The sequence below is a fragment of the Ornithorhynchus anatinus genome, chromosome 3 (genome assembly GCF_004115215.2).
Source record: "Ornithorhynchus anatinus isolate Pmale09 chromosome 3, mOrnAna1.pri.v4, whole genome shotgun sequence".
In the NCBI taxonomy this organism is placed as follows: Eukaryota; Metazoa; Chordata; class Mammalia; order Monotremata; family Ornithorhynchidae; genus Ornithorhynchus; species Ornithorhynchus anatinus.
Window position 1 is genome coordinate 23,880,518 of NC_041730.1, and position 24,328 is coordinate 23,904,845.

Consider the following 24,328-nt stretch of genomic DNA (forward strand, 5'->3'; position numbering starts at 1 on the left):
AGGAGGGTGGATCTGGGCAAGGACAAGCTCGGGAGTCCAATGTATTCTAAGGCAGAAGACCGGACTGGTGGGGATCTAGGCTGAAGCTCATTTCCCCAACCCAGAGGATCCTGGAGAAAGTGTTCCAGGAGAGACTTTGGGAGCCAGGGATCTGAGACTTCTCAAAAGTGGGCCAGGATTTATGGGTTTGGGCATGGACCAATCGTCATCAGCTTCCTGGCCTACCGGCCTCGGATCCAGAGCCCCTGAGCAAAGCAAGGACAGAGAACAGCCTCTCAGATCCTACTTCCTAAGTCTGAGAGAAGAAAACTTTGCCCAGAATTCAACACCTAGCCATTCAAGAGGTTATGCCCTAACTCCACCCTTATAAAGGAGGAAAACAAATGAAATGAGACCAGAATTGAGTCTGTTTTCCACTAGGAAAATTATTTTAGTCTTTGTCTCCTCCACATAGTTATGTTCCTTGAGGGTGGGAATCATTCATTCAATAGTATTTATTGAGCGCTTACTATGTGCAGAGCACTGTACTAAGCACTTGGAATGGACAAATCGGCAACAGATAGAGACAGTCCCTGCCCATTGATGGGCTTACAGTCTAATCGAGGTTCTAGTGTAGTCTCCCAAGAGCTTAGTACAACGCCTTGTATACAGTAAGTGCTCAGTACCTACTACTGTTTGATTGATCTGACTGGGAATCCCAGGGCATGAGCCTCAGGAAATTGACTATCTTGATGCATCAGTATCTTCAACGATAGTAGTGGTGGTGGTGGGTTGTATTTAACGAGGCAGGAAAATTAGCCAATACATTTAAAGAAATCAGGCTAAGGGCCAGAAACAATTTTAATTGAAGTGGTAGCCGGAAACATAGCTCCTGTTTACCTTCAGGCTACTGATTTTCACTGTCATCATCTGCATCACAGATATGACACTGTTAAGCGTGGAGAAAGCTACTGAATAACAAGACATGATTTGAGTCTATCTGCATGGCTGCAGTAAGCACTAAAACTTTCTGGACCCATCAATGCATCAAGCACTGTGAAGAGTTCAGAATCAGTACCTGTCCTTAAGCAGGGGACTACCATCTAAATAATTGAATCATCAATCAGTGGTAGTTACTGGGCACTTACTGAGTGCAGAGCACTGTACTAAATGCTCGGGAGAGTACAATAGAGTATGCACATAGCTTTGTTTTCTGTTGCTTCCCCCAACATTTAATTTATTTTAATGTCTGTCTCCCACATTAGATAGTAAACTCCTTTCTGGTTGGGGAGACAAATATTAAAATGAATTACAGGTAAGGGGAAGCAATAAAGAATAAATCGGTATGCATACGTGCTATTGGGAAGGGGAGTGGTGAGTATCTAAGTGTTTGGGGGTACGGACTCGAGTGCAGAGGTGACACAGTAAGGAAGATGTATAGGGTGGGGGAGATGAGAGATTAGTCAGGGAAGACTTCCTGGAGGAGATGTGATTAAAGAAGAATTTTGAAGATGGGCAGAGTGATATTCTGTTGGATGTGAATGGGGAGGGATTTCCAGATGGGCGGAAAATCATGAGCAAGAGGTTGAGGGTGAGAGAGATGGGCGCAAGGCAAAGTGGGCCAGTGGGTAATCTGGCTGGGTCCAAATTCTGGCAGAAGATGGTAATACCTTCTGGGAGTGAAGAAAAGACAGTGGTCTCCTCTCCCAGGATCCCCACCAGGTCCTTCCTGGTCCCTGCATTGACCATTCACTCTCCCCAGCCTTATCCTCAAAAGACATCTACAGGCCAGCGGGGCAGGAAGGCCAGTGGCTGTAGATCTGATGAAGGAAGGGAGCAGGGACCCTGTCGAGCTGTCACAGGAAAGGTGGGGAGGAAGAGGAAAGCAGAGCCTTCCTGATATTCAAATATTTAGATTTTTGCTCGGCTTTAGATTCCTGCAAGACCTTGCAGAGTTGGGTGGGGATTTGGGGCCCCGCATGGCTTCAAGGGGATGAAGAATTGTGCTGGGGGCCCTGTAAGACCCCCTACCTCGATTATAGGACAGAAAGGTGGGCTACACTTTCCATCCGGGCACCGCTGATCCGAGTGCAGCCGGGTGCTGAGGGAGCCAGACACTGGGACACGCTGCTGATGAGCGCAGGATGGGCAGGGGGTCCAGCCCACAGGGAGGGAGGAGAGCAGGCTGGCCAACCACGGGAAGCAGCAACGGGAGGGGGCTGACCACATGCATGGCCTCTGGGCCAGAGGGACACAGAGTACCGTCCACCGAGGAGGGCTCACACCATGGGGCAGAGGCCCCACCTTTCCCAACCTGGGATCATCCTGGAATGCCTCAGTGACAAACTCCCTGGAAGAAGTGGACAAAGTTCTCAGAGAATAAGCAAGAGTCAGGCCCTGTTATCGGCAGGATGAAGGCTGTTGCCCTGGGAGGGGCAGGTGGCCTTTCACTCACTGGTGAGAGGGGCCCATCAGAGGTCACCCTGACACTTCAGGGACAAACTGGAACTGGGAAGCTGGATGAGGAGCACACTGATTTGGGGCCTGTATCAGTCCTGGGTGTTTAGCTCTGGGGTGTACATGTTGTACAATGGGGATAAGCTCATGGTTGAAAAATAAAGGTGGCTCTGGTGGGTATGGGTATTTGTTGAGTCTGATGAGATCAGGGTTGCACTGCGGGGTAGGCTGCTGCAGGAGGGGGGCTGGAGGTAATAGAGAGCACCAGTGATAACCGGGGGGGGGGGGTAGGGAGAGAGAGGAAAAAAAACACCATTTCATTGCCATCATGGGCTCCAGGTCTCTTCCCTGGTTGACATTCCAGTGACAGCTTTCCGAGGGCAAATAAAAACATTAGAGGGGAAAGAGCTTCTTGGTCTTCGAAAAGGAAGAAAGCCTCAGGGCTCTGGCAAGCAGGATAGATCCCAGAGGTAATAAACAGAAAGCAGCAGCTCCTTTCTCCTTTTCTTTCCTCCCTTCCTCCTTTCATCCTGGTGACTACAGAAACTGAATGTTGATTGGTGTGTGGTGGGGGGGAGGGCAGGGGAGAGAGGGGTTAGTGGGTGGTGTCAAAGAGATGGGATTAGAAACCACATGGTCATCCATTAGAGGGCTTCACTTGTTCAGCTTAGAGGACAGTGGTCCCTGAACTTCTTTTCAGGCCCATCTGGGTCAGGTCTAAACATATGTTATGAACCTTCAGTATCTTCCAAATGGAAACACACTTTTTTTAAGCCAGTCATCACAGACCTTGATTTAATGAGAAACCTTGGCTTGGTGGCCCCTGAGGGCCAGGAGAGGCAAGAACAGTGATGGACAGACAGACACAGGCAAGATTAAATGCTGCTCTGACTTCATGGCACACCAGATAGGCACTCCCAGCATACCAGTTAACCCCCCGCCAGTGGCTAAGACAAGGAATTCCTGGAGGGGGAGAGTGCAGCTCTTAGACCCATAGAGCTGGAAGGGATCTCAAGGGAGACCATCTGGTCCCCCCTCTGTGCCCATGCAGGTGAATGACTAATCCATCTGGTCAGACTGATGGTTATTCTTGGCTAAAAACCTACAGCGCTCCTCTTGATTGTCCACGCCAGTGTTTTATCACTCTGACAATCAAGCCGCTCTCTGTGATGCCAAGCAAAATCACTCCTGAATAATGTGATTTCCTCTTGTTGAGCCCCCTGAGGATCTGTGGAACACCTGGCCAGCCAGTCTCCTCCTCCTCCTTCTCCTCTGTCTCCTCCACCTCCTCCTCCTCTCCATTTTCTTCCTCCTTCCTTTTCCTCCAGCCCCTGCCTGCTTGGAATAAAATCCTCTGCTCTCTTCTGTGCTCTGACTGCACTCCACAGAGCAGAGCAAAATTGAATGCCCAGGAAGGCTGGGCAGTGGGGAGGGCAGGGGTGAGGCGGAGCAAGTGCTGCCCTCAGCTTCCCGATTGCCAGACTCACACTCCACCAGCAATTCTGCTCCATCAACTCACATAAAGTTCTCGGCATCTGAAGTCCGGGTGCTCTCTGCCTCCGACCCTCATCAGCGGCCTCCACTGGAGCAGGGAGGTCAGGGGATGGTCAAGGTCGAGGGAAGGACAGGCTCTGACAGGGCATGATGGGCATCTCTGCTAAAACTATGTACAAGATGAGAGATCAAGAGAAAAAAGGAGGTGAGGGAGAGTCTGAGACACATTTTCCCTGCTGGTCAGGCTTAGCCCTCAGCCTGCCCCTCCTCCTCAACCTGAAAGTGGAATTCTTGCCCCATCCTGTCCTTCCCAAACAGTGCTCTGCTCTTCCCTCCCAGCTGGCCTCTACCCTGACACACTTCAGGGCTCTGGTCTTTCCCCATGGGTCCCAGTGCATCTGAAACAACGTGGGAATCCCTGCTCCGTTCTAGCCCAGTGAAAAACTGGACAGAAAGGGGAACCCAAGAGGCAAGACTGGGCCCTGGATCGGCTTTTGGAGCCCGGAAGGCTGCCTTGACGCAGGTCTGTGACTAGGAGAGGGCTCAGCCTTCAACTCCTGCTCTTCACAAACCCACCTCTCCGGTGACCAGGAAGGGCCAGGGACCCTTGGTGCTGGAGACCCATTAGTACAGGGAGACAGCCAGAGGTTGGGGTGAGGAGAAAGGGGACTGGCACAGAAGCCTCAGCCTCTGCTCTGTAGGTACAGAAGGATGGCCACTTTCTGTACCTAAAGCCCAAGGCCCCACCCGTCCCATCTCTTTCACTAGCCACAAACTCTCTAAGCATCTCTGAACTACTGGATTCTGGTTCCCCAATCCCTCACCAAAGACCTGGACAAAGATGGGCGTTCTCTTCCCCCAACTCTGCCCCAGCACAGACCGCTCCCATCTCTGCATTGCTATTCGGATCTGTGCCTCAGCTCCTCTGCCAGCCAGAAATCTGCTGGAAGGAATGCTGGCCTCTGCAGGACTGCAGAGTCCTGGCTTTTATTCAGAGGAACTCAGTCTTCTGATTTGTCAAAGGGGAGAAGAATATAATATTTGTGGTATTTGTTAAGTGCTTTACTATGTGCCATGCATTATACCAGCACTGGGGTGGTTACGAATAAATTGTGTTGGACACAATCCCTGTTACAAATAATAATAATGTTGGCATTTGTTAAGCACTTACTACGTGCCAAGCACTGTTCTAAGTGCTGGGGTAGATACAAGGTCATCAGGTTGTCCCACGTAGGGCTCACAGTCTTCGGGGCTCACCGTCTTAAAGCCCATTTTACAGATTAGGTAACTGAGACACAGAGAAGTGAAGTGACTTGCACTTGCACTTGTCACACAGCAGGCAAGTGGCAGAGCTGGGATTAGAACCCAGGTCCTTCTGACTCCCAGGCATGTGTTTTATCCATTAGGCAACAATTGCTTCTCTATGTTTTGTAATATGCTATATTTATATATCTGCTCTACTATATATGCTATATCCATAGTTGAAATTCAAAATTCTGACCCAACCCTCACTAACTAGAGAAATCAGTGGAGGAAGCAGTGTGGCCCAATGGAAAGACCATAGGCCTCATAGTAAGAGGACCTGGGTTCTAATCCCTATTCTACCATTTGTCTGCTGTGTGACCTTGGACAAGTCACTTAACTTTTCTGGGGCTCCGTTACCTCATCTGTAAAATGGGGATTAAAACTGTGAGCCCCATGTGGGACATGGACTGTGTCTAACCTGATTAGCTGTTATCTACCCCAGGTACTGAGTACAGGGCTTGGCACATAGTAAGCACTTAAATAACATTTAAAAAGTCTCCTTTTGCCCCCTTACGAAGGGAATTCCTCCCATCCTCCCTGCTAACCTCCTGTCCCAATATTCCAGGATTCATGTTGGATCAATTGTTTTCCCTTTCCCCCATCCCTTTCAAGGGCAAACTTTTCTCCTGGGACACTTCTCCATCGCTTTGGGTCCAAAAGACAGGGGAAGAAAGAAAAAGGAAGAGGAAGGGAACTTGCCATGCTTTTCATTAGTAATTTTCCCCATTTTTATCCATTTGCCAGCCATGCTGGGAAAGGCAAACTCAGCAGGGTCCTCTCCTCTTTCCCTATTCCAGGCCTGAGGCTATGGTTGCAACAGAGGTACTGAATTGGAAATCACCATTGCAGTCAAGTGGAAATGAGGGCCTCTGGAGCCAGGCTGCTGTGCCATTTACGAGCTAGGAGCCAAGAAGAACTGTGAATCCACCAGGAGACCATTAAGCTATTGTTGCCTCTCTGCCTGCCCTTCCCTTGATGCCTGGCCTGTGAGGAACTAGGATGGGAGGTCACTGGGCCGGGGGCTGGAGAAGGAGGAGGGGACAGAGGTGTATCTGTTCCGCTTGGAAAGATCTGAAGGGTAGGAGATTCTTTAACTTCCCTTCGAGACCCAATCCAAGTAGGCCGACTCTCACGGCGTAGAAGTTCATCTATCCATAGCTTTGACTTCTCCTGCTGCTTGTCTTGTCTTATGCCGTCGAGTCATTTCCGACCCCTAGCAACACCACTCACACGTCTCTCCCAGAACGCCCCGCTCTCCATCTGCAATCGTTCTGGTAGTGTATCCATAGAGTTTTCTTGGTAAAAATACCGAAATGGTTTACCATTGCCGCCTTCTGCACAGTAAACCTGAGTCTCCGCCCTCGACTCTCCTATGCCGCTGCTGCCCAGAAAAGGTGAGCTCTGATTTGTAGCGGATTGCCTTCCCCTTGCTAGCCACTGCCCAAACTAGGAATCGAATGGGTTAGGCCACTGCTTGACTCTCCCTCCCATAGTCAAGACTGGTAGAGTACTGGAAACTCTCCGGGTGCAACCCTGAGAGGGGTCTCCTGCTGCAGTTTATTATTAATAGTAATAATAAAAATAATATTTTAAGCACTAATTATATGCAACAAGCATTCTACTTAATAATTGGGGAAGATAGAGTATAGGCAGGTCAGACACAGTCCCTGTCTCACGTGGGGCTGACAGCATAAGTAGGAGGCAGAAGAAGTATTTGAAAGCAATTTCCTCCAATTCTGACAGTAACAGAGTTGGAAAGTGACTTTGATTATTGTAAGTGTCTAGCTGCTTGTGGACAGAGAATGAGTCACTTGCTTATTTTGCATTTTCCAAGCACTTAGTACAGGGCCTAGCACCCTATCGACACTCAACAAATATAATTGGAGAAACAATGTGGCTTAATGGATAGAGCATGGGCCTGGGAGTCAGAGGGACCCAATCAGAAGGACCTGGGTTCTAATCCCAGATCCACCACATGTTTGCTTTGTAACCTTGGGTAAATCACTCAACTTATCTGGGCCTCGGTTACCTCATCTGTAAAATGGGGATTAAGAGTGTGAGCCCCAAGTGGAACAGGGACTGTGCCCAAACTTATTAACTTGTATCTACTCAAGGCTTAGTACAGTGCTTAGGACATAGTAAGTACCTATGGGGATTGAGACTGTAAACCCCACGTGGGACAGGGACTGTGTCCAACCCGATCTGCTTGTATCCATCCCAACACTTAGTACAATGCTAAGCACATAGTTAAGCACTTAAATACTGTAATTATTAACAAGTACCATAATTATTATTACTATTATTACTACTACTATTACTCCTACTACTAATAATGATAATAATAATAATTTGGGTATTTCTTTAGCATTTACTATGTTTCAAGCACTGTTCAAAGTACTGGGATAGATACAAGTTAATCATGTTGTACACCAGTACTGCTGGTCCCAGTCCCCTTTCTGAAGGCAAAAGTGTCCCCACAGTGAAGGGACTCTGAACATGGCTGCATTGGGCTCAACCACCCTTCTTCCCGTTAGCAGACAGTACCCTGATCCTACCCCAATCCCACTACTGCTCCCCTTCTTCACTGAACCTTAGGTGTGGCCCTACACCACTCTCCTCCCATCCTCCTCCATCAACACTTTCTGCCCCATGGACCTCGGTGGGATTTCAGCAAACAGCTCCAGTCCTAGTCACTTCCGATGGACACCTGATGGCCCAATACCCAACCCTATCCCTGCAGGCCACTTAGTCTTCTGCAGATCTTGAGGCTTTTTGAGCAAACCCAACTTTGCCTCTGGGGAAAAAAATCGTAAGGTTTTTGTGAGTCCTGTTTAATAGACTATGATAGTCCTGGTTTGTCACAGGTCCTTCTAACCTCTCCATCGCCTCCGCCGCTACCCAGAGCCCAACCCCGACCAGCCCCCCATCACTCTCCCAGGCAATGCTCCTCAGCAGCCCTCCCCACCCCTACCCCCGGAGCTGGCAGCCCCATCATTTTGCTCTACTCCAGAACCTCAGACATTTCTCACAGACCTGGGCAGTCTCCACTTCCCTCCACTTCTAGACTCTGCCCTATACTCTGGGAGCCAGAAATGTGGGAGTGAATGAGAAAGCATGACTTTGAGGAAAACTTGGGGTTTCACACATCTGCAAAAGCAAATGCTGTCTCTCTTCCTTCCCCTCCCCCTTGGAGAACAGTGGAGGGGAAGAAAGGGAGAGGGGCTCATTGGGCTACGTGGAGGACCCGGAGGGGGAATTGCTCAATGACATAAGAACAGCTGCCAGCAGCACTAATGACCCTGAGAGGGTGACATCACCACTCCTCACTTTGCTCTTAAGTAATGTTTTGGCTGAGCTGGTTGGACCTACCTTTGGAAGGGAGAGAAGGGGAGAGTGATCAAAAGCAGCCAGCTGAGCACAATAGAAAGGAGACCTGAGTGAATTGGGGAGTGAAACTGCATCTTTCAGGAGAGGGAGGTGTTTCCTGGGGGAGTTTGGGGAACACAGGCTTGAAGTCGCTTATGGGAAGCTTCAGACGATCCCAGGGGAATAGGTTCTAACAAACAGAGTGGTGGACAGGGCAACAAGGGAAGGGGTCAATCTCTACCTGGTCCTACTTTCAAAAATCCCGAGTCAGTGGCTCTTTTCTAGGGCCAAGGGCATGGCCACACTTCTCTCCACACTATCTGTCTCTAGGCAGGACCCTGGTGAGGAACTAGAGCATCTGTGGAAACTTGACATACAAGCATCCCATCATGCACCATCCACTGTGCTGTTGGAACACATGGCTGATGCCCCTCTAGGGATTAGGCCTACCAGCATCAGTGCATTCTGAGAAACGCAAGTGTTTTAGGTGCCACAGAAAGGAATTTAGAGAGAATGGCATTTTCACTTTCCTACTTCTAAAAGCTTCTTAGTACAGTTACCAGAAAGCAGCTGTGACCACTGAAATTTGGCATCTGAGTTATTTAAATGTTCCCTATTTTGGAGAATCTCAGAAAGGAGTGAAGGCTAATGAGAGTGTAGCTCCCTCGGGTCAAGGAGGATGGTTCCCCAAGGTGGTCTTCCAAAATGTTTCATCTGACCTGCCCCATGGACACAGTGGCAAATATACAGCTATCAGTCGATCAATCAAACTTATTGAGCACTTACACTGTGCAGAACAGTGTACTAAGTATTTAGGAGAGTACAATATAACTGTACAAGCAGAAACAATCCCTTCTCACAACAAGCTTACAGTTTAGAGGTGGAGACAGACATTAATAGAAATAAATTATAAATATGTATGTAAGTGCTGTCGGGCTGAGGCGGGTGTTGAATAAACATATGAATGGCCAGAACTCCCTCAGATCTAGATACTGCTACCATTTCCAGCCACTGAGGGGTTAATCCTGATTTTTGGCAATTAAGGACATTCCCAAAGAGCAGAGAGTTCCCATTTTTCCACTTCTTCCTGGAATTAAACCCTAACTGCACCCAAAGTCCTCTCCATTCATCTCTCCCTGCCCCCAAAACAGCACAGCCTTGCTTAGCTCCTGGCCTCTCTGTTCACTCTGCCTCTATGGAGAGCCCTTGCAGTTGGTCCAGTGGAAAGACCATTGCTCTGGTGACCAGGAAATCTAGACTCTAGTCCCGGTGCTGCCTACATTGTACTGTACTCTTCCAAGCTTTTAGTACGGTGCTCTGCACACAGTCAGGTCTCAAAAAGAACAACTGAATGAACTGTAGCTGGCTAACGTGACCACCCTTGCTCTGCGTAATGTATTTACTCCCTCTCCCTCATGGCACCCAGTGACCCATTGGAAACTCTATTGACAGGGAAAAGAGAGAATATAAGTGGTCCAGTGCCAGCCTCTAGCACTATACTCCATTCACCTGTGCGAGTTCTCAGTCCTGAAACCTCAGATTGAAGCTCTTCCTTCAGTCATGATTTACATAGGACCTGCGTATCAGTCAGTCATTCAATCTATCGTGTTTACTGTGTATTTAAGATTTCAAGATGAAGACATAGGGATCCTGATGTAGACTGAATGTCCATTGCAGACAACTGTCACCCCCCACCCATCTACATACACACACACCCCCTACACACACCCATGAACAGTGTCCAGAATGATTTCCCTCCTGAGATGCCCTAAGCTTTTCAGAGGTTTTAGAGGTGAGGAACCCTGAAGGCAGACCTCTCTCTCATGGCTTTCTTGTCCTGGCTCTAAGACACTCTTTTCAGGAAAGGCCATTTCTGCCGACCACAGGCCTGTGGGTTTTCCCTGATAGCACTTCTGGGGCCAGAGAATGGTCCCTCTGGGCTGTAACCTGAGCCCAAATGGATGCCAACCTTTAGCTGTTATCCTAGGATCAGCCTAGTTTATATTACACTTCTGCATAACAAACCCCAATGGCATCAGATCTGCAACATCTCTTCTCATTGGGTAAGTGGAAATCTGATCTGTGATTCCTTCTCTCTGCAAACTAGGTACTCCCCAAAGGGGATTCAGCCTTGCCCAGGGCATACTCTGTGCCAATCTGATTGGATTGGTTGGAAGTAGAGAAGCCATTGTTGGATTCAGTGGAAACAAGTGATGGGTAGTGACTACTTAGAGTAGACTTCCAATTGATGGGATTCTGCCCAGTGGGAACAGACCAATGTGTGATCCCTGAAGGGGACGTGTGACACATTTTGGTCCAGGGACCGGCAGCCTGCTTTCTTCCAGGGGCAGAAGGAGGAAGAGAGGGAGTCTTTCTGGATTTTTTTTCTAAATTAAAACTTCATTCACAAATGAATTCCCATGAGAGGAAAAGTGTCTGTGTTCTTCATAGGGTGGCAATTCCACTGGGAAAATCCTCATTAATGAATGTTAAGCCACTCCCTTTCCTCCTCAAATCTGCCACCATTCAAGGTGGTAGCATATTTGGATTCCAATGGCTTGGCCCAATGGATGGGGTTTTCCTGTCAGTTCTCTGTCAATCAACCAATCAATGGTATTTAACTTTGGACAGAGTGCTGTATTAAGATCTTGGGAGAATACAATACAGCTGATACATGTCGGGGGAAGGCAAGGGATAAAATTGAGGTGTCTTGGTTGAGGAGGTTCCCCTTTTCCAGGGGGACCCTCTCCCCCCAATCCCTTTACACAGGATTATGTGTAAAGTATTAGAGAGACTTCGAGACAATAGCCAGATGTAATTGACAAGGAACCCTATCTGTGATGTAGATGTGACTGACCACCTGCTAGCTGACCTGGGCTAGCAAAGTGGAAAAGGTGACCAGTTTTACATAGCCAGAGATTCATTTGAATGGTCATATCAGGCATACGTAAAGCACAAGTTCACTCTAAGCTTGCGCAGTAGATGTTTTGTGGGGAGAAGTGACCAACATCACTCCGCCCTCTGCGTAGATGCAGGAGATAAAATGGGAAACTGAGTGTGGGATAGGGGTCTTTGATCCTTTTGGTCTTCTGGGTTAGTGGGTCTTCAGCAGTGTGGGGTGCTTCTTCTGGGGACAGGAGTCTGCTGGGGACCTGGGCAATAAATTAGAAGTAGCAGAGAGAGAAGTGGTGTGGCTCAGTGGCAAGAGCCCAGGCTTGGGAGTCAGAGGTCATGGGTTCTAATCCTGACTCCGCCACTCATCTGCTGTGTGACTTTGGGCAAGTCACTTCACTTCTCTGGGCCTCAGTGACCTCATCTGTAAAATGGGGATGAAGACTGTGAGCCCCACGTGGGACAACCTGATGATCCTGTATCTCTCCCAGCACTTAGAACGGTGCTTGGCACATATTAAGTACTTAACAAATACAATCATTATTAAGTAGTATGGCCTAATAGACAGAGCACCAGCATGGGAGTCAGAAGGAACTAGGTTCTAATTCCAGCTCAGCCATTTGTCTTCTGTGTGACCTTAGGCAAGTCACTTAACTTGTCAACCATCCCCTCCTCCTCCACACCTTATCTCACCTTGGCTTCACGGACTCCATCCTCTCCTGGTTCTCCTCTTATCTCTCTGGGCGGTCATTCTCGGTCTCCTTCGCAGGCGCCTCCTCCCCCTCCCATCCTTTAACTGTTGGAGTTCCTCAAGGGTCAGTTCTTGGCCCTCTTCTGTTCTCCATTTACACTCACTCCTTTGGTGAACTCATTCGCTCTCACGACTTTGACTACCATCTCCGCAGATGACACGCAGATCTACATCTCTGCCCTTGTCCTCTCCCCCTCCTTTCAGGCTCACATCTCTTCCTGCCTCCAGGATGTCTCCACCTGGATGTCGGCCCGCCACCTAAAACTCAACTTGAGCAAGACTGAGCTCCTCATCTTCCCTCCCAAGCCCGGTCCTCTCCCAGACTTCCCTATCACGGTGGATGGCACGACCATCCTTCCCGTCTCTCAGGCCCGCAACCACGGTGTCATCTTTGACTCGTCTCTCTCGTTCACCCCACACATCCGATCCGTTACCGAGACCTGCCGGTCTCACCTTTGCAATATCGCCAAGATCCGCCCTTTCCTCTCCACCCAAACGGCTACCTTACTGCTACGGGCTCTCGTTATATCCCGGCTAGACTACTGTGTCGGCCTTCTCTCTGATCTCCCTTCCTCCTCTCTCGCCCTGCTCCGGTCTATTCTTCACTCCGCTGCCCGGCTCATCTTCCTGCAGAAACGCTCTGGGCATGTCACTCCCCTTCTTAAACACCTCCAGTGGTTGCCTATCAACCTCCGCTCCAAACAAAAGCTCCTCAATCTAGGCTTCGAGGGTCTACATCACCTCGCCCCTTCCTACCTCTCCTCCCTTCTCTCTTTCTACTGCCCACCCCACATGCTCCGCTCCTCTGCCGCCCACTTCCTCACCGTCCCTCGCTCTTGCCCATCCCGCCGTCGACCCCTGGGCCACGTCCTCCCGCGGTCCTGGAACGCCCTCGCTCCTCACCTTTGCCAAACTAATTCTCTTCCCCTCTTCAAATCCCTACTTAAAACTCACCTCCTCCAAGAGGCCTTCCCAGACTGAGCTCCCCTTCTCCCTCTACTCCCTCTACCGCCCCCCCTTCACCTCTCCGCAGCTTAACCCTCTTTTCCCCCCATTTCCCTCTGCTCCTCCCCCTCTCCCTTCCCATCCCCTCAGCACTGTACTCATCTGCTCAACTGTGTATATTTTCATTACCCTATTTATTTTGTTAATGAAATGTACATCACCTTGATTCTATTTAGTTGCCATTGTTTTTATGAGACGTTCTTCCCCTTGACTCTATTTATTGCCATTGTTCTTGTCTGTCCGTCTCCCCCGATTAGACTGTAAGCCCGTCAAACGGCAGGGACTGTCTCTATCTGTTGCCGACTTGTTCATTCCAAGTGATTAGTACAGTGCTCTGCACATAGTAAGAGCTCAATAAATACTATAAATACTATTGAATGAACTTCTCTGGGCCTCAATTCCCATTTTACAGATGAGGTAACTAAGACTATAAGTCGCATCTGGAACATGGACTGTGTTCAACCTGATTAACGTGTGCAGAGCGACGGTACTAAACACTTGGGAGAGTCCAATACAACAATGAACAGACCCATCCCCTGCCCATAACGAGTTTACAGTGTAGAAAATCTACCCCAGAGCTTAGAACAGTGACTGACACATAGTAAGCACTTAACAAATGCCATAACAAAAAAGTAAAAAAGTCAACTCAGATCTATCACATAATGGGTGTCTCTGTTACAGTGTTGTTCCAAACCAGAGACCAAGTAGCCTGAGCATTGCTTGTGGGTGAGAAACAAAGGGAGGAGTTGGTTAGGGTTCTGGCTAACAGTAGACACAACCCCTATCTACAAGGAGCTTAGAGTCTAGCAGGGGAGATGGACATAAAAATAAATAACAGCTAGAGGAAGCAACCGAGTAGAAGGATGTGAATATAAGTGCAGTGAGAGTGGGGTAAGTAACTAAGTGGTTAGGGGTGTGGGTAAGGAAGGTGAGGGAGGCTACCTTGAGTTCTTGTGCTGTCACCATAACAGGAAACACTGGTCACTGTCTTTCCTTCTCAAATTCCTTCCCATCTGCAGAAGCACCCCAGATAGGTGGTGGAGCAGTGGGGAGGAGGAAGCATCAGCAGCACAAATGCCCCCCTTCCCTATCCCTCTGCCCTCCTCCACCCCGTCCCCCATCTGAGCCCTGGTACTTGCTCGCTATCTTTCTGACTCTTAAGGGAAGGCCTGGACACCTGGTAGATACCAGCAGGGAGAGGGGAGAGATGGGCATCACCTGCACCTCAGCTGGATTCAATCTCCAAGATTCATACTTGACCCTGCAACCTTGGGAGAGCCCATCCCCTCTCAGGCCTAAGTTTTTTCCCTTGAATAAAGCACTTATCTCTCTTGTTCTAGGAAGAGCCTGGATGAGCTGGTAAGGTACAGTGCACTGTTCAGAGGCAGCAAATGAGCAAACTGGGAAGGTTATTTCTCTTTTGGGAAGGGAATGGGTCCAGAGAGCTGGGATCAGGTCATTAAGCTCCTTATTCTCCTTCAATCACCATTATTGAGGACAAAGGTGGGGTGGGAAGGGAGGAAACCACTCATTAAGCAAGGCTGGAACTAACCTGGGAAGGGAGGAGATGAGAGCAGAAGCCCAAAATCGTGGTACTGAACCGAATTGGGTTTGAGACTCTGCCTCTGTTGGCCCACTGTCTTGAACCCACTTGTAAGTGGGAAAAAGCCCAGGAGTGCCTGGGTCCCCAAAAAGCTGCTGCTGGTTTGGAGATCTACTTCAGCAAACCTGCTGGATTCCATTCCCCTTAGCCTCTCATGGAGGTTGCTCTACAGTGGTGTGAATTGAGCTTTGATCTGTGGACCAAAAGGACCTTGGGAAGGGGCCATGTTAATCGGTCCTGCCAATATAACCCCTTTGATTCTTTGTATCAGAGGTAGGAGGGACTTCTAGGTCCCAACCCCTGAAAAAGGACCCATAAACACATATCCCCACTACTCTCTCCCAAAGAGATGAATGAGATCATGTCTGAACAAGGCTCAGAAGATGGAAAATACTTTCTATGGCTTCACTGAGAGCCACCCTGAGCTGACCGTGACTCCATTGCCCCAGTAATTTGAACTCCTGGTCTCAGGACCAGAGAGGTCCAGGAGGGAGGAGATGATGATAAAAAGGACTTGGGGGTTGGTGGGGAGGAGGGTTGGGGATGAAGGTTATTGGACTGGAGAGTGGGAGAAGTGGGGGAAGATAGCCTGAGGGAAATGAGAAAGGACTGACAATTATTTTGAGCCCTGGCTTAGGAGTCAGAAGATCAGGGCTCTAACCTTGGCTTTGCTGTTGATTTCTTGAAATCAGTTCCCCCTTCTTGGGAAGGGTGCATGAGCTTGGTTCCCTTTCCTACTCAGATCTGTTACCTCTCAAGATGATGGCCATTTGGATATTTGGATATCCAATGGCTTGTCCCAGTGGAGGGGACTTTCTTGTCAGTTCTCTCTATCAATCAATCAATGGTATTTATTGAGTGCTGATTTTAGGCAGAGCACTGCACTAAGCTCTCCATTCTTTGGATGGGTCTAGTCTTATGCTTTCGAGTCGTCGCCGACCCATAGCTATACCGTGGACACAACTGTCCCAGAATGCCCCCACCTCCACCTGCAATCATTCTGGTTAGTGTTCCAAAGAGTTTTCTTGGTAAAAATATGGAAGTGGTTTACCGTTGCCTCCTTCCATGCAATAAACTCGGGTATCCACCCTCGACTCTCTCCCATGCCTTTGCTGCCCAGTACAGGGGAGTCTTAACTTGTAGCAGATTGCCTTCCACTCGCTAGCCACTCCCCAAGCTAGGAATGGAATGGATATGCCTCTGCTTGACCCTCCTTCCCATAGTCAAGACCGGTAGAGTACTGGAAACTCTCCAGGTGTGAGCCTGAGAGGGTCTTTGGATAGGTTTGTGAGTTCAATTCTGTGAGGTAACCAAGACAAAGGAGTCCTAAACACACACTAGGTTCTATTTCCTGAGAATGTTTTCCTACATTCCTAGGGAGCTTGTCTTCTACCCTTCAAACCCTGATAATTTTTAAAAAAAAATTTTTGATGGCATTTGTTAAGCATTTACTATGTGCCAGGCACTGTATAAAGCGATGGAATAGATACAAGTCAATCAGGTTGAACAGAGTCATTGTTCTATATGGTGTTCACAGTTTCAATTCCTAGTTTACAGATGGGGTAATTGAGGCACAAAAACCCAAGTGACTTGTCCTAGGTCACACAGCAGACAAGTTACACATCCAGGATTGGAATCCTTCTGACTCCAGGTCCTTGCTCTATCCACTAAACCATGTTGCTGCTCAATAACTGAGCTTGATGATTCGTGGTCACCTGTCAGCCATTCCCAGGAACCCTCCAGTGGTCAGCCACAGACTGACCTGCCCTTGGTCAGGGGCATTTGGGCAGATTCCCAAGTTGATCAAATACTAACCACTACAGGCAGCCCTTGTCCCTGAGGCACAGCCAATTCTGCCCTCCCACCCAGATTCGGAAAACCATCAATTCTTCTCCAGGAGGACAGCAGGCAAGGCATTGTCTGGGGAGCTGGCATTTAATGATATACTGCCATTTGTATATCCCTAGGGTCCAGCATGCCGGGAAATGTTTACACCATGGGGCTGGGGAGGGGCCTTGTAGGGCTGGGTGGCTCTTTACCAACAGCAAAGTAGAGCAGTGGCCGCCAGCTTTGTTCTGGATCCCCGAGCCCAAAGGGAATGAAATTGAGTTGGCAGAGCCCAGGCTGCTATTGGAGTCCTGGGGAATTAACTGCCTCCAAGCCGACCCCTTGTTTTCAGCTCTCTCCCACTGTCTTTCTCATTTTCTCTTTCTTTTTTGCCACATTTTCCCTCAAGAGTCGAGTCCAGTCCAGTCCACTCCAGCCCTGTTTTTTCCTGTTCTCCTCCCCTCCCTCTCCCATAAGACTCCAGTGAGTTTTACCCCATTCTTCTCCACTCACTCATTTCTCTAGTTTTCTTTTTTTCAGTCAATCATTTGTGTATTACTATTGGATAATCCCTCTGGTTCCCACGGAGGTCCCTCTCCCTCTCCCTTGACATCTCCTGTCTTTTTTCTTATGGTATATGTAAGTGATTACTTCGGGTCTGGCACTGTACTAAGTACTGGGATAGATACAAGCTAATCAGATTGGACACAGTCAATGTCCCACATAGATCTCACAATCTTAACCCCCCTTTTACAGATGAGGTAACTAAGGCAGCTCACTGTCTTAATCCCCCTTAACAGATGAGGTAACTAAGGCACAGAGAAGTAAAGTGACTTGCCCAAGGTCATACAGTAGACATGTGGCAGAGCTGGGATTAGGGCCCAGTCCCTCTGATTCCCAGGCCTGTCATCTGGCCAATCTCAGTTCTCCTCCCTCCACCCCTGGCCTTACCCAAAACCACAAACCAAAGGGAACTTTGGTCTCTCAGCCATTGCTTCTCTTGCTGAACCATCTGGCCTGTTCGCTGTCCAGGATGGAAATGGCCCAGACCACATTATTCATTTATGTATTTATTTATATTAATGCCTTTCTCCCCACTAGATTGTGGGCAGGGAACATATCTACCCACTCTCAAGCACTTAATACAGTGTTCTGCACAGAGTGAGTCCTCAATAAATACCATTGATATTTTTGAAATTTTTATTTTCAGTGACCAGCCAGCCACTGCTTCTCCTCCTGCGACTGAGTCCCATGGCTCCGATGTGTTCACCCAGTCGTGGCTCTAGAGCAAGTGGGGAGCACAGAGACTCCCCTGGAAAATGCACTACATTCACACAAATTGTCCACAAAATGGTGCCTCTGACATCATCTCATTAGGCTCTGGGCCCAGTGTAGCTCGTGTGAAGTAATGGGATGTCTTGTCATCTGGTATTCTTGAGGACTACTATTGGCAATGCTATTAAGACCCCTCAGAGACAGACCTGGGCATTTGCATGCCTGTAGCACAGTTCTGACTGCACCTGAACTCTGCCATTTCCAGTGAGTTGTGGCAGGCTCAGCACAGTGGAGAGAAGGGTACAGAAAGAAGAGGAAGCTAAGTGTGCTCCCTTCTGTTTGCTCCCTCACCTCTGGCTCAGTACACTTGTCCGCCCGTCTCTAGTGCTTTTAAGCCACGGCTCTTTGCTGTTTAGAAAGGAAGATCCAAGGGGAGAGGCCTGCTACCAGTGGTGGGGCTTGGATCTCTCCCTCCATGGATGTCTATCCCATGGACGGTTATCAGGGTTCACCTCTGATCTCAGTTCTAGTGTTGTACAAAAATCAGGGGAACATTCTTGGGCCTCAGGTATATGCAATGCAAATCTCGGAGTGAACGCATCCCTCATCTTCATTTTAGCAAACAGGATAGTCCACCAATTCATGTGGAAATCAGAGGACCTACTCCGTCTTGCCAGCCCGATTCCAGAGGACAGGCCCATCTACAGTCCCGATTTACACATTACACTCTGCTGACATTTACAGCAAACCTGCCTGCCCCAACCTCCCACAACCCTGCATTGTCCAGGGTCAGAGCAGTGCTGAAACTGCTGGAAGGGAATATCAGGAGCCCAGAGAAAACAGTATAAATCTTGGGGGAAAATTCTGGGCAAAGTGACAGCCGGGTATTCCTGATGTCAGGCCCTAGCCCCAGATCCAGCAGGCAGATAGATAGATGCCTTGGTAGCCACTGCTGGTTTTTGCCACCTACACAGTCCGGCTATTTCCCAGGTAGCTGCTGAATGCCCGAGGTGGTTCTTGGCTCAGAGCATAGGAGTGGGAATCAGGAGATCCACGTTCTAATCCTGGCTCCACCCTTTCCCCACTATGTGACCTTGGGCAGTTTATTTAACTTTGTTTCAGTTTCCTCATCTGCAAAAAGGGGATTAAATATCTGTTCTCCCTTCCCCTTAGACTGTGAGCCTTTGTAGTAGAGGGGAATGCGTCCAATCTAATCATTTCATATCCATTCCAATATTTAGAATATAACAGGTGCTTAAAAATGTTATTATTATTATTATTGTAGTTAGGGCTCTGTTCTGCTTTTTCACCCTGCCACCAGCTTCCTCTTTGGGAGGTGACAGTGTGGCTTAGGGGAAAGAGCACAAGTCTGGGAGTCAGAGGACCTGAATTTTAATCCTGACTTCACCACTTGCCTGCTGCATGACCTTGGGCAAGTCTCTTATCTTCTTTGTGCCTCAGTTTTCTCATCTGTAAAATAGAAATTCAATCCCTGTTCTCCCTTCTACTTACCATGTCAGGCAGAGGACTTGTTCCACATGATTACCTTGTATCTACCCCAGCACTTTAAACAGGGTGTGATACATGTAATTGCTTAACAAATGCCACAATAATTATTCCCCAGCTAATTGGACACCCCCTTCTGCCTTCCTCCAGTTGGTCAAGAAGGACCTCCATCTCCACCTGTCTGGGGAGTTTCTGCTCAGAGTTGGACTCCTGTCCATCATAGAGGACTCCACTGGACAAGTAGATTTAGGGACTGAGCTGGAAAAGTTTGCCGAGGATTCTTTTGGTTCAGGTAGGTGAGGTCATGTCAAGGTTCTGGGGTGGGTTCTGGGCTGGAGCTGGAGTTCCCAAATAATAATTGTACTTTTTTATTAAGCATTTACTAAGTGAAAAGCACTGTGCTAACACTGGGGTAGATATAATCCGCATATGTTTGAGGCATACTCCCACAAAAGTCTTTTGGCTTTTTCTTTTTTTTCTTTTTATGGTATTTGTTAAGTGCTTAATATATTCCAGGCACCGTACTAAGCGCTGGTGTAGATGATCAGGTTGGACGTAGTCCATGTTCCACGTGGGGCTCACAGTTTTAATCCCCATTTTACAGACTTAGTCACAAAGTTAAGTGATTTGCCCAAGATCACATAGCAAGAAGTAGCAGAGCCAGGATTAGAACCTAGGTCCTCTGACTTCCAGGCCCATGCCATTTCCATTAGACGATGCTGCTCTGAGTGCTGGATTTAGGTCACAGTGGAAATTTCTTGCCTGAACAAATCCTCTCAAAAGATGGCTTGCACCATGGAATCTCAGGTTTAGAGGGCCTCAGAGGGTCATCCCAAACGAAGGCTCAAAAATGAACCTTGCCCTCAAGGAATTTATAATAAAATGGGGAAGGCAGGCAGATGTCATTTCAGAAATGTGAATAAAGAACCATAACCTTCTAGACTGTAAACTTCTTGTGGGCAGGGAATGTGTCTCCCAATTTCTATTGCTATTAGTAGAGTACTCTGCTCAAGTAAGCACTTAATAAATATAATTGATTGATTATGAATATGATGAGATCTTCTCATCTCTAACCTCCACTTTTCCTCATCTCCCACTCACTTTCACATCACCCTCATTCCCTTTGTTCTTCCACCTTCCCCCTACCCACATTACGTACGTATTTATCTGTAATTTTATTTATTTATATTGATATCTGTTTACTTGTATTGCTGTCTGCCACCCCTACATTGTGAGCTCATTGTGGGCAGGAATTGCCTCTAATACTGTATTGGATTTTCCCAAGAGCTTAGTACAGTGCTCTGCATACAGTAAGTGCTCAATAAATATGATTGAATAAATGAATGAATGAATGAATGATTAATAAAAATCCAAGTTTTAGGAATGTATCAGTTCATAGTATACAGAGATTAGAAGTTTCTGAGTACAGAGGAGTTACTGGGCGGGGTGGGGGGGGGCGGGGGAACGGCACTGGAGCTGGTGGAGACCAGGGAGAGTAATCCAAGACAGCTTCTTGGAAGAGGTGAGCTTCTTGGGGAGCTGTGGGGACTCCCCAAGGAATGAGATCTGATTGCTGGCTGGGGCTGGGCATATTTCATGGGTGGAGACAGAAGCCCAAGGGAAGGGATGGGGATTCTAGGGCCTGCCTCTCCAGGGGCTGGATTCTGATCTAATCTTCCTCCTCCAGCCTTGACTTCAGAGACAAGGAAGCTCCTCAGAGCGAAGCTTATGGGCACTCAAGGAAATTGCCGCAATTAAGGGAGAAGAGCTGTCATCCTCTTCTGGACTTCCTGTCTCCTGTTGGTTGGGAGGGTGGGCTGGTGGGGAGGGGGGAGGAGATTGGGAGATGCAGAAGTGGACCATAGGGTCTCCAGACACCAGAAAAGAGCTTGGGCAAAATCCATGGCCCAGAGAAGCACAGGGTTCCAACCTATCTGCCCCTGTATTTGGGGGCACCAGCTCAGGGGCAGCCAAATCTATCTGAGAGGGAGTGACTCACAAGCCTAAGAGCAGCCCAGTAGTGTGAGCAGATCTGGGCCAAAACCCCAATAGTGGAGGTGGCAGTGACCAGAGTCACTGAAGGGCCTGTGAGAAGCTGAATCAAAGAAGGCTTTCTGGAGGAAATGGAATCTGAATCTGCTGGATTGTCTCATGTCAGCCAGTCTATCTCACAACCTTAGGAGCAGGGAGGTCAGGGGAGTCACTACAGACACAGTGGAGGGGGAGGGTCACTTGAGCCAAGCCTGCCATTGGTGGGGTCATGGCTGAGGTCTTTTATGGCAGGGTTGGGGGTGGGGCACAAGTTCAGGTGCCCCCTCACTGCAGTGGGATCATAGGGCGGACTTTGTCAATTAGTCACTTGTACTTACTGAGTGCTTGCTATGGGCAGATCACTTGGGACAGTACAATATAACAATTTAAAAGACACATTCTCTGCCCACAATGAGCTTATAGTCTAGAGGGGGAGACAAATATTAAGGACTTTAAGGACTGGAGCAACAACACCTTCTGGAGAAACTTCTAGTGGCCTCCCACTAGCCCAAACATGCTCTTGTCCTTTTACTCTTCCTTCAATATTGCACTAACGAGACCAGCAAAATGGAGAGAAGGGGGAAGGAGGGGGAAGAAGAGGGAGAATCTGACCTTCTGTAGCTGTGGGAATCTCAAACTGAACTGCAGGAGCTGGGACAGGGACTAAGACCCAGGATAACTCAGAACCTGACTGCCAGAAGAGCCTCCTAATAGTCATGGAAGTGATCTTACCATGCAGCAGGTAGTGAAGGGAGGCCTCAGGGGTGAGAGCACAGGAGAGAAGGGAGCTTTATCAAGCTGAGCCAGGAAACCAGTCAGCGTCCCCTAGGAAGAAAAGCAGCAGAACTTAGAAAAGTGGCATGGACTAGTGGAAAGAGCATGGGCCTAGGAGCTATAGGACCTGGGTTCTAATCCCTACTCAGGCAACTGCTTTCATCCCCTTGATTCTATTTATTGCTATTGTTCTTGTCTGTCCGTCTCCCCCGATTAGACTGTAAGCCCGTCAAAAGGCAGGGACTGTCTCTGTTACCGATTTGTACATTCCAAGCGCTTAGTACAGTGCTCTGCACATAGTAAATGCTCAATAAATACTATTGAATGAATGAATGAACTGCTTGCTGTGTGACCTTGGGCATGGCACCTAACAGCTTTGTGTCTGACCTGATTATCTCATATTTAATACAGTGCTTGGCACAAAGTAATCATTTAACAGATATTATTGCTATTATTTTTAACCCAGTACCTCTTAATAATAATAACGTTGGCATTTGTTAAACTCTTACTATGTGCAGAGCACTGTTCTAAGCGCTGGGGTATACAGGGTAATCAGGTTGTCCCAAATGAGGCTCACAGTCTTAATCCCCATTTTACAGATGAGGTAACTGAGACACAGAGAAGTGGCTCTGCCACTTGCCCAAGGTTACACAGCTGACAAGCGGCAGAGCTGGGATTTAAACCCATGACCTCTGACTCCCAAGCCCATGCTCCTTCCACTGAGCCACGCTGCTTCTCTTACCATAGACATGTGTTGAGAAGCTATTTTTGGATGAGATAAAATCTGAAGATGTTGAATATAAAGTCTAATCCCAGCTCTGCCACTTGCCTGTTGAGTGATCTTGGGCAAGTTACTTAACCTCTCTGAGCCTCAGTTTCTCCATCTGTAAAACAAGGATGAGATAGATTATGAGCCCCATGTGGGACATAGACTGTTTCCGATCTGACTGTTTGTGCCCACCCTAACACTTGGCTTCTGGCACATCCATAACAAATACCATTACTATTTGATAGTATTAACAGTTCAGACTATTGTACATTGTCACTCCCTTCTTTTGATATCCATGACATTCCCTTCCTGAGCTTCCAACCCTGGATGTATCCCTGAAAAGGGGAGAAAATGGACTTCTACCCCAGCCTTGTAAACAAGTACTAGTCCACATTTCTTACTGTTTATCCATCTGTCCTCCCTTATAGAGATGACATTGGTAGCAAAATGAACAAAATAAGCCATCTTTCCTTCTCTTCAGACCAAATTTTTAAATGGTATTTGTTAAGTGCTTACTATGTGCCAAGCACCGCACTAAGAGCTGGGGTAGATACAAGCTAATCAAGTTGGACAGAGTTCATGTCCCCAATGGGGCTCACAGCATTAATCTCCACTTTACGGATGAGGTAACTGAGGCACAGAGAAGTGAAATTACATGCCCAAGGTCACACAGCAGACAAGTGTGGATCCAGAATTAGAACCTTCCTGTGCCACGTTCTCGCCTGTCCCGCCGTTGACCCTTGGGCCACGTCCTACCTCTGGCCTGGAATGACCTCCCTCCTCACATCTGCCGAACTAGCTCTCTTTCCCCCTTCAAAGTCCTACTGAAAGCTCACCTCTTCCAGACTGAGCCCCCCTTTTCCTCTGCTCCTCCTCACCTCCCCATCGTCCCTAGTCCCTCCCTCTGCTCTACCCTGTCCCCTCCCCAAAACACTTGTGTATATTTGTACATAGTTATTATTCTATTTATTTTATTAATGATGTGTATATTGGAGAAGCAGCGTGGCTCAGTGGAAAGAGCCTGGGTTTCGGAGTCAGAGGTCATGAGTTCGACTCCCGGCTCTGCCACTTGTCAGCTGTGTGACTGTGGGCAAGTCACTTAACTTCTCTGTGCCTCAGTTCCCTCATCTGTAAAATAGGGATTAAAAGTGTGTGAGCCCCACGTGGGACAACCTGATTACTCTGTATCTCCCCCAGTGCTTAGAACAGTGCTCGGCACCTAGTAAGCGCTTAACAAATACCATCATTATTATTATTATATCTATAATTCTATTGATCTATTTAGATGCTATTG

General features: G+C 48.2%; 1 long non-coding RNA gene and 1 other non-coding gene across 2 annotated transcripts; both read right to left on the reverse strand.

Annotated features, from left to right (window-relative positions):
* Positions 1-3,210: 3,210 nt before the first annotated feature.
* Positions 3,211-14,319, reverse strand: LOC120638246. The gene is made up of 2 exons (XR_005659807.1): positions 14,192-14,319; positions 3,211-4,099 (listed from the first exon to the last, which is right to left on the reverse strand). It is a non-coding gene; the product is annotated as an uncharacterized LOC120638246 (long non-coding RNA).
* A 1,668-nt stretch (positions 14,320-15,987) lies between these two features.
* On the reverse strand, positions 15,988-16,125 carry LOC114810694. The gene has a single exon (XR_003758389.1). It is a non-coding gene; the product is annotated as a small nucleolar RNA SNORA7 (small nucleolar RNA).
* Between the last annotated feature and the right edge of the window lie 8,203 nt (positions 16,126-24,328).